Raw genomic sequence first — 12,062 nt, 5'->3', positions numbered from 1 at the left:
GGACATCATGCGGCTTTACATCAGTGTTGTCAGGGAAGGCTGCGGCAACCTGTGAACGACATGATTGGAGTGCAGACATCAAGGAGGCAAGGTAATCTGTCAACATATTGCAATCAACATCAGTAATTTTCTTAGGAATGGGCGTCCCCCACATATTCGGTGGTCTACCAAAGACCACTTCGTACGGGGATAGTCCTGATCTCGAATGGGCAACCATTCTCATATAGAACAGTGCCACTGGCAGGGCGACTATCCAGTCGACCCCTTTCTCTTGACATATTTTTCCAAGGCGGGTCTTTAATGTCTGATTATGCCTCTCTACAAGGCCTGCGGCTTCGGGATGTCGGACACAATGGAATTTCCATTGATATCCTAGCAGCAAGGAAACCTGCTTCATTAATTCGGATGAGAATGGCTGACCGTTATCTGAATACACGACACGAGGCATGCCGTACCGTGGGAAGAATTCACGAATCAACTGCCTGGCAGTGGTCGGAGCAGTGTAATCTGGGACTGGATATGCTTCGGTCCAACGGGACAGTGCACAAACAATTACGAGGACATATTTGAATCCTCGACAACGGTCCATCTGGATATAATCCATCTGGAGGACTTCAAAAGGGTGATCGGGAGGATGAAATCCACCTTGCTCTACAGGGACGCTTTTACCTGGATTGAACTGACAACAGATCATGCAAGTACGCACTTTCTGTTTTGCTGCTGCTCGTAAGTGTTTATTGCTCCAAAGATTTTGTAAACTGTCTAACATCGCTTTTTCTCCTAGATGTGCTGGACTATGTGCTGTATTAATCATGACTTGAACCATAGAGTCAGGGAGAAACCATGTAGATTTTCCCTTCGTCATCCAACCTTGATCTGTCTGGATCCCTCCTAGTTCAATCCATTTCTTTATTTCATCAAGGGTAGCATGTGTCTGAATATCGATAACATCTAGTGTGGGATCCCTGACTGTCATACAATTTGTCGGTCCTATTGTCTTTGTCACATCGGTTGTCTGAGTGTGAGTCAATGCTGTATGTTTTGCTGTCTGGTCTGCCAGGTCGTTACCCTGGGAAACAGAATCTGTAACTTTAGTATGTGCTTTACACTTCATGACGGATATGCCTGAAGGCAGATGTATTGCTTCTAACAGTGCTTGAATGAGGGGACCGTGTTGGATCTTGGCACCATGAGAGGTCAGAAAACCTCGTTCTTGCCATAACATGCCGAAGTCGTGTACAACTCCGAACGCATAACGGGAATCAGTGTATATGTTGACATTTCTGTTCTTGGCTAGTATACAGGCTCGGGTCAGAGCAATAAGCTCTGCCGCTTGAGCAGACAGTGTGTCAATACGATGTGTTTCTTTTACTTCGGTTTCAGTGGTCACGGCATATGCGGCCACTAATTCTCCTGTACTTGTTCGCATACATGAACCATCCACATAAAGTGTCAGGTCTGGATTTGTCAGTGGAACATCTGTTAAGTCTCGTCGGGGCTTTGTTACTGCATTAATGATTTCTATACAATCATGCGGGGCTGGATCTGTCCTAATTGAAGGTAACAGTGTTGCGGGGTTCAGAATGCTGCAGCGTCTGATTTCTATGTGTGGCTGGAATAGCGTCAATTCATAGCCTGTCAGTCGTGCTATGGTCAAGTGCTGAGTCTGGGTTCTGTTTAAGAGAACCTCTACAGAATGTGGAACTTGTACTGTTAACTGATGTCCTAAAACAATTGAATCGCTCTGTCTGATTGCTAAAGCTGTTGCTGCTACTGACTTTAAGCACGCAGGGAGTGCCTGGGCTACTGAATCCAATGTACTTGAAAAATAAGCGCAAGGCTTATGTGAACCTGCTTGATCTTGAGTGAGGACAGACAATGCTGTACCATCACGTTCTGTAACAAAAAGTGTAAACGGTTTGCTGTAACATGGTGTCGCTAAAACTGGTGCTCGGCATAATGCTTTCTTTAATTCCTCAAAGGCTTGTGTGTGTTCCTGAGTCCAAGGGAGGACAGTCGAAGTCGCTGCCTCCTGTGTCGTTAACTGGATGAGTGGTTTAGCTAGAAATGCATATTGAGGAATCCATTGTCTGCAGTACGAGGTGAGACCTATAAAGGCCCGCACTTCCTTTTGTGTCTGGGGTTGTGGCATATTTACAATTAACTGAATGCGATCGGGAGTGAGCTGTCTCCCCACTTTGGACAGCAAGTGACCCAAGTACACAACTTGCTGAACACAGAATTGTAGCTTCGAAGGGGACACCTTGTGTCCCTTGTCTGCCAGGAAATGTAAAACTGTCAGTGATGCTTGTTCACATTCGGGCTCACTTCGTGCGGTGATCAATAGATCATCGACGTATTGCAGTAAAGCGGTGTTAACTGGCATTTGAATACAATCTAGTTGTCTTTTCAGTGCTTGACTATAGATGCTGGGGCTTTCTGTGAATCCTTGAGGTGCGCTGGAAAATTTGAAACTTCGTCCATTTACACTGAAACCGAAAAGGTATTGGCTCTCTGGATCAATAGGTACACTGAAGAAAGCGTTCTTGAGATCAATTACAGTAAAGAACATTGCTTCTGAATCAATAGCAGTCAATAGGGAAGAGATATCAGGGACCACAGGGTACTGTGGTACAATACATTTATTCAGCTCTCGCAGATCAATCACCAGCCGATATACTGGCGGTGCATTGGGATCAGTACGTTTAAGAATTGGAATGATGGGTGAATTACAGATATTGGAGTCGGTCTCTACGACCACTCCTTGGGCAATGAGCTCTTCAATGATTTCCAGTAAAGCCACTACAGCATCGGGTGGTAACTTGTATTGTCTGATTCGTGGTAGAACAACTCCTGTCTTGAGTGTAACACGGTATGGTGTGATATGCATACAACCTACATCAGTTGGGCCTTTTGCCCATATGTGATCTGGTACATTTTTCAATCTGACATCAAATTCTCGCAACACATAATGACCCTTGAAATCCCGCAGAAAGAGTCTAACTCCCTCCGGGGAACAGCAAATTATGGCTCCTAGAGCCTTCAACGTTTTAATTCCTAACAGATTTTCTGGACATGATTTCGTAAGTAACAAGTCTGTAACTCGTGATAATGGACCCACAGCCAGGGGAACTGGTTCTGATACTTCATTTACAATGGGCTGTCCTGAAAAACCAAGGGAAACATTCTGTGAGCCTGAGAGGGGTGCCCCTGGGACTTCGTCATGGCTTATCGTGGTGCGGCTTGCCCCTGTGTCAATTAAAAACTTTCTGTCTTTTCCCAATACTTGACTGTGTACATAAGGACCATCTTGATCTACAGGAATTTCAATCAGAGGCAAACCCATCTCCCTCTCTAGGCTGTTTCATGCGTATCGTTGGTAATCAAGGTAAGCGGACTGGGCATACTGGTACATCTGCTGAGAAACTTGCTGAGTTGCGGCAAGAGGCTGTGGCTGTGATACCGCTACTGTCTGTGCTGTATGGGATGAAGCATGCGTAGGCTGCGTGTTCTGCATGGGCTGTACATTCTGTGAGGTCTGTTGCTGGACCTGATCTTGTCTTGGTGGATGCGGTCTCTCTTTAGTTTTACCTGTTGCTATGTTATGTTTCAGAACTGGGCATTCATGTACGTAGTGACCTGGCTGCTTGCAATAATTGCATGTCCCTTTAACGGGAGCTGCGGCGTGACCTGTCTGGGTCGTACCCTTTCTATTTCCGTCGGTATGGACCGACTGGGCTACTAACATTTTCATTTTCGTGTCTTTCATACGTTTTTGTTCCTGATCTTGTTCTTCTCTAATTCTGTTCTGATGGTATTGTAACATTTGTAACATCTGTGATGGCGTATTTGCTTGCCATGTACTCTCAACCTTGTATACACGATTTTTGACTGCTAACAGGGAATTCTCAACTAACTTGGATACAAAAAGATGCGGGTACGACTCGCTACTTGGTTTAAGACCACTATTAATAATAAAACATTTCTCGAATCTTGAATAGAAGTCACTAGTATCTTCGTCGGGTTTCTGTTTACATGCTGAGATTGCATCCCAGTCTTCTTTTCTAGTTGTCAATAATCTTGGCAGAACCTGCACTATCAAACCTGGTAATGCTTTAGTTTTGTCCCCAAGGCCTACCCCTGGGATACGTTTGTTCTCTTCGTCTTCTATTTCTGCCCATACAATCTTTTTCTCTCCCACCTCCCATTCCTTTTCCTTCAGTTTCTCGTAGATGCCCGTGGGCAGCAGTACCTTTAACATTTTCATGATATCTTCATATGTGTAATCCCCCATCAGTAACATGTCTTTAAGCTCTCTGTGAAAACCTGCAGGGTCTTTATCATGGCACGGGACTAGTTTCTTCATTTCTAACAGTTCTAACTTAGTCAGTGGCGTGTGTACATATACACGTTTCAAGATATGATCCTCACCCATAACTGGGCGCACTTCTCGTAAGGGGTTCTGACTTTCAATGCCACTCAGGCGTTGCATGTGATACATTTTCCTTTCTGGGGGCGGAGCGGGAACATATTCAGAGCTTATAAAAGTATTATATCTATGTCGTTGTTCTAGAATTATTTGTATTAACTTGGTACTGAGACCTCTCCATCTATCCATGAGTAGTGCTTCTAATGTTTCATGTAAGGGACCTGGATCAGAATGTTGGTTTCTGTATTTCGTGAGGAGGTGCTGAATCATGTATACACCTGCTAATTTCTGCTCGTCTGGGGAAAGGTTCAGGAATGTCTGCGCTACGGTGTCATCATTATATATATCCGGATTTTCAGTCCATAATATGGCTGACCGGGCTAGTTCTTGTTCATCCATCGAATTGAGTACATGGTACCCCATTCTCTCTCGGAGTCTTTTATCAGTCTCCTGGAACTGATGTTCAGAAGAATTCGGGTTTGTTAAGGCAGAGAGAAAAACTCTCTTGCTTTCCGGACGGATACCTTTCCTAAGGTAAGTTCCCTTACCTACATACGCTATAGTATCTGTAGTCTTTTCTGGTTCTTCAAGTTCTTCTTCCTCCTCGGAGGAAGCCTTTTCTCTTTCTTTTTCGTGTATTGCTATCACTGTCTTTCTAATTTTCTTGTACATACTGGCTATGCAAGTCCCCTTGTCGTGTTTTCCTTCAGATATATTCTGACCCCACCTGTTCAGTGCATCTAATTCACTCTGATCTGTCCCAGGCCTGTCTCGTTCTCTTATTAGGCAATTTATAAAAAAACGTAGTATCTGTGCTTGAACGTCAACTTTCTGATGCTCCATGGCATCCTTAATACTGTCAGGGTCTTTCCCAGTCTGAATAAACTGATATATTCTATCGAGGACCTCCTTCATTCCTACATAGTACAGCAGGAAATCAGTAGCAGATCTTAACCGTAGTGATGCCATCATCATTCTATCGTCTTTGCCGGGTACTGGATCATATCTGCAAACTGAAAGGTTTTCTTTGAGTATGTCAAGGCGGGGTGACTTGAACGTAAAAGGATTCCGCAAGTCCCCGAGCTGCAACCTGCGTGTTAATGGCGGGGTGTGAAGACCCCCGGTCGCACCCCCTGAAGCGGAAGCTTGGACATTATCTCTCGGTGGAGTCTGTATCTGAACTTGAATTTGTCTTTTAGTAGGGTCAGGTAGACGTGGTTTCGGTAGATCAACTTTAGGTGCGGGAAGTGGTGGAGGTGGTGGAACAGGAGGATTCTGTTGTGGTACTGGCGGAATATGATCTTGGGGCGGGTTACCACCCCCGTCCCTGTCGTTAGGCAGGGCGCGGACAGGCAGATTGGTGTAGGCGGGTGCTACATCCTCTAGATAGGAATTCAGGAATATGTCTTTAGTGGTCCTGTGAGTTACTTTAGATGGCACTAATGGTGGCGGCAAATTTTTCGGTATTTCTGAAATGGCCTCAGGCGAACCCTCGGCCGCAAGATACATACCGTTTACGAGGTTATTTCGTGCGCGGTCTACTTGCTCTGATTTTACTCGGATCCCTTCAGTAACTAATTCATTTTCTTGGGCTTTATCGGATTCTCTAAGTCTGTCTTCTCTACGTAATTCTTTTTCAGCACGCTTATGTGATTCCTTACGCCAAAACTCTATGGCGTCTTTCTGAGATTGTCTGGCTTTCTTTTTCCATAGTGCTTCCTCTACCTTCATGATGCACTCGGCATCCCATGTTCCGGTAACAGGCCATCTGTGTCTTTCGTCTAGATGCTTAGTATAGTCGGCCCATAAATCTAGATATAATACGGCATCTATGCCATGCTTGTGGTACATAAAATTTCCTGGAGTGTCCCTAGGGGGGATGGGAATTTCTTCCTCTAGTATCCCTTTCCTAGTTCCAATCTGCTTTAACTTGTTGAAAAACGGCATCTTGTTTACCTAGTACTGAATGCTCAATCCTAACTACTTAATACTGAATACAGTTAGTTATACGAGAACACAATAATGCACATTAAAAACAATCACACTCATACCACGACGTTAATCACATGAAGAAGACATTTGAGACATATATGACTACCCCCTATACCGGATGTACTGCTAAACAGCACAGATACACTGCTAAAACGGTGCAGGAACTTGAAATAACGGATGTACTGCTAAACAGTACAGATACACTGTCTAAAAACAGTGCAGACCGGACTTGTGTACCCAAACCCGTCTAGATACGTCCCAGCAATGGTACTCACCGGGAAGCACGGAAACAGAAGGCCTCGGAAAACTCGACTGGACTGGACTCGACTCGTGGATACTTCGGAAAACTTCGGAAAACTTCGGAAAACTGGTGGGCCTCTTGACACCTCGGACCTTGCTTCTTTCGGCTAGGCTCTGGTCGGGATCCTCCGCACTCCTCACCGCCTCGTCTGGGTACTGATCGCAGTCTTCGTCACCTCCGTGGGCCAGAGGGAGATGCAGGAAATCCTGCCGGTACGCGTAGTTTCCTTCTAACTGATGGCAGGGGACAGAGCTTGCAACGCACCAACCGGCGCGTGAGGTGGGGGAGGGGTCCCTATTCGGGCGCCAAAATGTTGTAAATATATAATTTACCGTCTTAATTTCTATGCAGGTAAGTACTTAATCAATAATAACTCAAATCGGAAAGAAAAAAACAGAGTCCGTGGTGTTAGAGTTCTTAGGGGTTTTTATTCCTTGAAAAAGGAATGGTCAAGACCTGGATATCATGTTCTTCCCACCACAGGGGTGGAAGAAGGGATAGAGCAATATTTTATTGACAATACATAGCTTATATACTTAATTTACACCATAGAAAGCAATATAGTAGGCGTAACAGCTGAGAGAGGACAAGATAACAGCATCCACGTGTTACTAGTACGTAATCAGTAGGCGTGGACTAGGCGTGAACTAGAGGTGTGTGCTAGAAACGTCACAGATAGGTGTCACAAGTGGGTGGCACAAAGCAGAATGTTGCAATGTCAGCAGAAATCGGAAGCTTGGATGCGCGCGCAGCTGCATGACATGTGATTGACGTGAAACTAGAGGGTGCAGGGGGCTTGACATTTAAGCTGACGGAAAGAGACAGAAGTCTGGCATGTCAGATCAACTCGTACTTCTATCATATCTGATATCTGATGTTTGGGAACCATATTATCTGGACGGAAAGGTCTCTGGGGCAGAAGCTATTCTATACTGACTGTGAGTGCGTGTATAAGCGCCTAAGTGTCTGCATGAGAAGCGTGGGGGCATGGGGCCTTCCATGGGAGCATGGTAACAGAGGCTATGAATTACTTGCACGGAGACAGGCCGGCCCTTTGGCTCTGCAGCTGAGGGGGATGTTTACTGAAGCTAGTAGGCAGGAATGTATTTTCGAGGAGCGGAACAGATAATTCGAAGGTTATAGTCAGTCTTGGCAGGCAGCAGGCTGAGCTGAGCGCGGTGGGCCGCGCTGGAAGTAAGTCAGAGTTCACGGGTACAGAGGCAGCCTGGGCTGAGGCTTTCAGAGTCAGAAGCCAGAAAAAAGGCTCGATGGCAGAAATTCAGGGCCTACTTTGCCAGAGCTGGAAGACGTGTAAGGTACACTACAAAAAGACGTTGGCATAGCATACTCAGGAACGGACTATTTAACCCATTCAGGGTGGGTCTGAAAGAGGACATGTTAACGTTGGACGCAAATGTATTTGCGTCTTCATAGCTGGCACAGGAGGGAAGTTACATGCACTTTGAGCTGGTACATGGAGACGGTGGGGTACGCGCTAGGGAACACAACTTGACCATAAAATTTATATTTCCTCAGTAGGATGGCCACACCAGTGCGGCAATTTGCTGGACACCACCTCGGTGCCATCCGGATCTCGGCGCGTTGTGCTGCCTTCGGCCTATTCGCACATCGGTCCGCTACTGACGCCGCCTCACGTGCCAACGGATTTTCTACGCTTTTTGTAGCCCTATGCCGCATAACAGGTCATGTGACTTGTTTATAAAACTTTTCATTGGTTCATTTTACTTTTGGTTTCCTAAAGATGGAAGGCTTGGTCATATGACCTAAAAATAACACTTTTCATTGGTTTAGAACATTTTTTTTTCCCAAACGATGAAAGCCCCACCTTGTTTCTGGATGATTCAGACTGAAGCTGGCGTCAGCATGAGAGCACCACCATCTCGTGGCTCCGTCGTGGTCATTCCGCGAGCAATCATGGCAGCCGCTCCCCACCGGAAACCTGCAGGAGTCGAGGGCCCCCAAGACTTTTGTAGAATCTTCACGGCTGAGGGGACGCTATCGAGAATGGAGCCCAAGCCCTAGCAGGCAAGCGTCCGAGTTCCAAGGTGTCCCAGGGCCATTTTAGTGGACCAGGCCCAAAACCGAAGAGCCGTCCGCCATTTTAAGAGTCATGTGGCAGCCGCCTATCGCTGCACTGCAAGAGTGGGAGCAACTCAACAACATGGTGAGCGAGACGCTGTAGCCGCAAGAGCGGGCGCAACTCAGCTGGATGGCCGCCACCTGGGGAGGCCCGTTCACGCCGCCTCCCCCACGCCCCCCCCCCCCCCCGGGCCGCCCCACGCCAATTTTCGGAGCAGCATTGTAGGATACCAAAACCAGTGCGGCAGTTTACTGGACATCACCTGGGTGCCATCAACATCTCAGCACGTTCTGCTGCCTTGGGACTATTCGCACAACAGACCGCTACTGACGAGGCCTCCCTCCGCAACACCCTGGACGCCCCACGCTGTTTTTCTTTGCTGCATTGTAGGATCCCAAAAACCAGTGCGGCACCCAGGTGACATCACCTGGGTGCCGTCCAGAACTCAGCACGTTGTGCTGCCTTGGGACTATTCGCACAAAAGACAGCTTCTGACCATTGTTGCTTTTTTTGTGAAAAATGTTTAAATGTTTTTACAGTTTTTGTTCCGTTTGTTATATTTAAAAGTTAATAAAGTTTTATAATCCTACTTTGTTGGAGTGTTATATATTTTTTTTAAAACGGGTGAATGGGGCCTTGAATCGGGTTATTGTCATGTGTGGGCTTTGCAAGTGTACTGCCACAGGATCGGACATTTCAAACTCAAATGCACGTTCTTTTTCTTACCTTTCCGAAGCATGAAGCGCAATAGCAAGCAGAGAAAGGGTGATGCAACTGTTGAACACTGCCTGGCCTGGAAGTTGCTGGCAGTGCCCCCCCCCCCGCCCGCTCCTGAAAGAGGACACACACACACCGCCGTCCCGAGTACTTCACAGATCTTTAAAAGACCATGCGCTTGTTCATGAGGCTTAAATGGTTTATCACCCCTTCTAGAACCCCTGCATCGACCCTCTGACGTTTCCTGGAAAAATTACCACGTAACACAATACCAAGCCCTGTCAGCTGAAACCCCCGAGTAATCGTGGGGCATATTATCAAGGGGGTTTATCTCCGCTTTTTTGGCTTTAAAAGCCAAGAAAGCGGAGATAAAATTATCTCCCTATTACCAAGCTGTCGCTAACACCAGTTGGTGACAGCTAAAAGGAGATAGCGACCATCTTGGGCCCCGCTTTGCATGTCAGTGATATTTATCACTAATGACATGCAAAGTGGGCGTGCCAAGATGTTAGCGACTGGGAACAGTCCCTAACGCTATCTCCTATTACCAACTTTTGGAGATATTCGCGCTAAGCGCGAATATCTCCAAAAGCTAACACCTGACCTGAGCAGTTCTTAGCCATGTTATCCAATGGGAGGTGGATAACATGGCTAAGAGCATTTGCTCGATAATGCATGAATATCGCTGACTTTTCTGCGATATTCATGCATTGCGGCCGTTTTTTATCGCATTTGCGATAAACCTTGCTAATAGCAAGGTTTATCTGCGATAAAAATCGCCGATGTGCGGCGATAATGTTTGTCTCTAAACAAGTTAGCGACAAAAATTATCGCTAGTTGTTGGTAATATGCCCCCGGGTTTTTGCTTGCAGAAATCGAGAGGCGGGAGACTAGCACTGAAATCAGTAGTCTCACGCCTGAATCGGGACGGTTGGCATGTCTGGATTCTCTACAGCTGGGGCCATAAACTACATCCGCAGGGCTAGGTGATAGCCTGGGACCGGCCTGGCATCTAAAATGGCTGCCGTGCACGACAAAATTGTGGCATTGGAAAAAAGGCAAGATGGCGCAGACAATGTTTATCAATAAGGATTCATTTATAACAAAATATTTTATCGCACTGACAAATTGGCGGTCAACACTTCCTGATTTCCATCGAATCGAACGTTAACAGACGTCACGCAGCAAAAAAAAAAGCTCACGCACAGCCGCTGGAAGAGATGTATCAACATATATGAGCCTCCTCAGCCACCCTCTGAAAACATAGGGGATTAGGATACGTCTCCCGCACCCCCTTATACCTAGTAATTTAATTAAAACGAAGCACAAAATGGCGAATTCCCATTTCGCTACCAGTTTGCGGCCCAGTTCGCGGCCCGTGAAGCGCTTCTACCGTGAAAAATATTTTTTTTTTTATTTTCCCCACGGGACCCTTTAATAACCCCAACAACATTCCTAGGGGGTCAAGAGGGGTATACCTTGCCCCCTTTCATTAAATTCCCCCTTCGTTTTTCACCTCTTCTTCTCTCTCGATCCTACCGAGAGATAAGATGGCGGCCGCTCTGGACTGTTTAGAATGTTGACAGACACCGGGGAGCCAATCAGCTTCGCATCGCAAAGTTCCGTTTCGCGAAAAGTAAGCGGACCGGAGCGCAGCCCGGAGCACTGTTACAGATATATATCTTGTTTTGAACGTTAATTTCTCAAAATCCACTGGAGCACATATATTGAGACCTAGCAAAGGCACATCGGGCTAACAGTCCCTACAATTTTGCCAAGTTTTGTGCAAATCCATTCAGCCGTTCGAGCTAAAAGTGAGGCCAAAGGCCCTATGGAAATTAACATGGGAAAAACGTGTTTTGGGACCCCCCTTTTTTCTCGGCCCCCCCCTGACGAAACCCCCCCAAATTTTCAGGGGCTGCTCAGAAACAAAATGTGCCATTTTCCTGAAAATTTCAGCCGATTCCAACCACAAACGCCAAAGTTATTAGACATAGAATTTTCAAAAGTTCCATAGACAAATAATCCTAACTATATATACCTACTGGCTATCGCCAGTAGGTAATATATATATATATATATATATATATATATATATATATATATATATATATATATATATATATATATATATATATATATATATATATATATATATATATATATATATATCCACTGAAAAAACCATTGGTTATAGACCATATATAGTTAGGGATTAGCATTTACAAAACCATATTTTACTCGCACAAAACCATAGAAATTCGCATATATAGTTAGGTGCAATAACTATATATCGCGCACCCGAAATCCACTGCTGATGATGTCACATATTACATCATTCATGACATGGTCAGTGACATCACTGATGTCATAACTGATGACATCATCCAGTGACTGTGTGTTTAAATATGTCTTACATATTGAAGAATGAGTGGATGTATAAGTGTCTGGATGAAGAATTTAGTAGGTGCATGACTGACTGTATGAGAGAGTGATTAAATGTGTCTCACTGAGTGCATGGG

The sequence above is a fragment of the Lissotriton vulgaris genome, chromosome 10 (assembly GCF_964263255.1).
Source record: "Lissotriton vulgaris chromosome 10, aLisVul1.2, whole genome shotgun sequence".
NCBI classification, from domain to species: Eukaryota; Metazoa; Chordata; class Amphibia; order Caudata; family Salamandridae; genus Lissotriton; species Lissotriton vulgaris.
Note: the sequence above shows the minus strand (reverse complement) of the source record.